The sequence below is a fragment of the Schistocerca nitens genome, chromosome 7, assembly GCF_023898315.1.
Source record: "Schistocerca nitens isolate TAMUIC-IGC-003100 chromosome 7, iqSchNite1.1, whole genome shotgun sequence".
Lineage (NCBI taxonomy): Eukaryota > Metazoa > Arthropoda > Insecta > Orthoptera > Acrididae > Schistocerca > Schistocerca nitens.
The window spans coordinates 311294331-311296830 of record NC_064620.1 but is presented as its reverse complement, the minus strand read 5'-3'; the positions used below and the strand labels follow the sequence as shown (position 1 = coordinate 311296830).

General features: G+C 57.9%; 1 non-coding gene across 1 annotated transcript in view; it reads left to right on the top strand.

Annotated features, from left to right (window-relative positions):
- Positions 1–2230: 2230 nt before the first annotated feature.
- The window catches only part of LOC126197295 (small subunit ribosomal RNA), a 1909-nt gene continuing 1639 nt past the window's right edge, over positions 2231–2500 (top strand). Inside the window, exon 1 of the ribosomal RNA XR_007539667.1 lies at positions 2231–2500. This exon is cut by the window's right edge and continues 1639 nt beyond it. This is a non-coding gene — a ribosomal RNA (small subunit ribosomal RNA).

The following is a 2500-nucleotide window of genomic DNA, read 5'->3' as shown; positions in this document are numbered from 1 at the left end:
GGCCCTAACCTAACCTACGTTGGGCCCTAACCTAACCTACGTTGGGCCCTAACCTAACCTACGTTGGGCCCTAACCTAACCTACGTTGGGCCCTAACCTAACCTACGTTGGGCCCTAACCTAACCTACGTTGGGCCCTAACCTAACCTACGTTGGGCCCTAACCTAACCTACGTTGGGCCCTAACCTAACCTACGTTGGGCCCTAACCTAACCTACGTTGGGCCCTAACCTAACCTACGTTGGGCCCTAACCTAACCTACGTTGGGCCCTAACCTAACCTACGTTGGGCCCTAACCTAACCTACGTTGGGCCCTAACCTAACCTACGTTGGGCCCTAACCTAACCTACGTTGGGCCCTAACCTAACCTACGTTGGGCCCTAACCTAACCTACGTTGGGCCCTAACCTAACCTACGTTGGGCCCTAACCTAACCTACGTTGGGCCCTAACCTAACCTACGTTGGGCCCTAACCTAACCTACGTTGGGCCCTAACCTAACCTACGTTGGGCCCTAACCTAACCTACGTTGGGCCCTAACCTAACCTACGTTGGGCCCTAACCTAACCTACGTTGGGCCCTAACCTAACCTACGTTGGGCCCTAACCTAACCTACGTTGGGCCCTAACCTAACCTACGTTGGGCCCTAACCTAACCTACGTTGGGCCCTAACCTAACCTACGTTGGGCCCTAACCTAACCTACGTTGGGCCCTAACCTAACCTACGTTGGGCCCTAACCTAACCTACGTTGGGCCCTAACCTAACCTACGTTGCGCCCTAACCTAACCTACGTTGCGCCCTAACCTAACCTACGTTGCGCCCTAACCTAACGCACGTTGCGCCCTAACCTAACCTGTAATTGTTATATGAATTGAAACATTCATGTAGCGTTGCCTAATCGCAACCCTCTCAACATAGGTCAGTGCTCGCACTCTCTGGTGTCCTGCGTATTGATTCATGTTACGGTGCGTACCCTCACAACATCTAGCGAGTGGTGCGTACGTTCCACATGGTCCCGCTATCCACTGTAATGTGTACTGCTGTAAGACTTATATCGCTCCCCTGTCGCCTCTAGTTCGTCAGGCGGGAGTTTGCGTGTTCAATGAGCTTCGCAGCTGTGCAATGGCATTCGCATACGTACGCGGGCCACCTTCCACGTGTTCTCTCGTGCATACGTCGCAGCATGTATGTGGGCTGATGTGGCGTGTCGTGACGCATATCATCCAGGCATGCAAGACCCACTGAATTTGCAAATGTAGATGGACGTCTACGTTTGCTGCCCAAGTTACGCAAATGAACTGGAAATCCGTTGTTGCGCGGTTGTATACGCTGGAGGTGAATCATTGATTGCGACAATCGGTACAGGTATTAACTGGTTGCTTCAGCGACACCCGTCATACCCACGAACGTGAGTGGGCATGTGGGTATGAAGCGATACGCGGCGGTGGCTGGGTGGGACCGTCCCCGGCCGGTGAGGGGGGAGCGCCCGGCGTGCTGGCCGCGCGCTGCGTGGGCGCACGCGCTACAGCCGGCTGGTGGGGGCGCCCAGTGGCAGGCGCGCCGGCCGACGGACGCGGCAGGCGGCGCAGCTGCGCGCCGGCGCACCCAACGCGCGGCGCCGTGCGGCCAAAGTGGGTCCTCGCGGGCCCGGTGCGAAGCGCGGTGGACATCTGCAGTGTGCTGGTCCGATTGAGGACTGTGTGCGTTGAGGATGCGCCGCCGCCCGGCACTCGGCGCCGCGACGCCGTCTGCTGCTCGGTCGCCCCCGCGGTTCTCGCAGGTGGTTTGTATCGCAGCTGTGCGGATGTGTTGGCGCGTGCGCTGTGCTGGGAGAGTTCGCTTTGGCACCCAAGTGGGGCTCTGCCCCTCTGTGGCGCTGGCGTTGGAGCTGCCCGGCCACTGTTTGTGGCCGCGTGTTGTCTCCCGCCGGCAACACCACGACAGCACGCTCCCGGGCCTCTGTCGGCAGCGGCAAGCTCAGTTGGGAGCACGGGTGGTCGCACTGAAAGCGTCTACTCGCCTATCTCCGGGCGATTGCGCCTCTCTCGAACCCGACCAAGTACTTAGGACGGCGCTGCGCGCCGCCGGGACCTGAGAGGGTTTCGAGGTGTATCGTGCAGGGGAGCCCAGCCTCCTCCTGTTTGCGGAATAATTGAGCGGACGCTTGCGTGTTCGCGCGGGCCTCCGGGACACACTCCCGGGCGGCCGGCTGCTCAGCTCTAGTTGACGCAGCTCCCTGGTTGATCCTGCCAGTAGTCATATGCTTGTCTCAAAGATTAAGCCATGCATGTCTCAGTACAAGCCGCATTAAGGTGAAACCGCGAATGGCTCATTAAATCAGTTATGGTTCCTTAGATCGTACCCACGTTACTTGGATAACTGTGGTAATTCTAGAGCTAATACATGCAAACAGAGTCCCGACCAGAGATGGAAGGGACGCTTTTATTAGATCAAAACCAATCGGTCGGCTCGTCCGGTCCGTTTGCCTAGGTGACTCTGAATA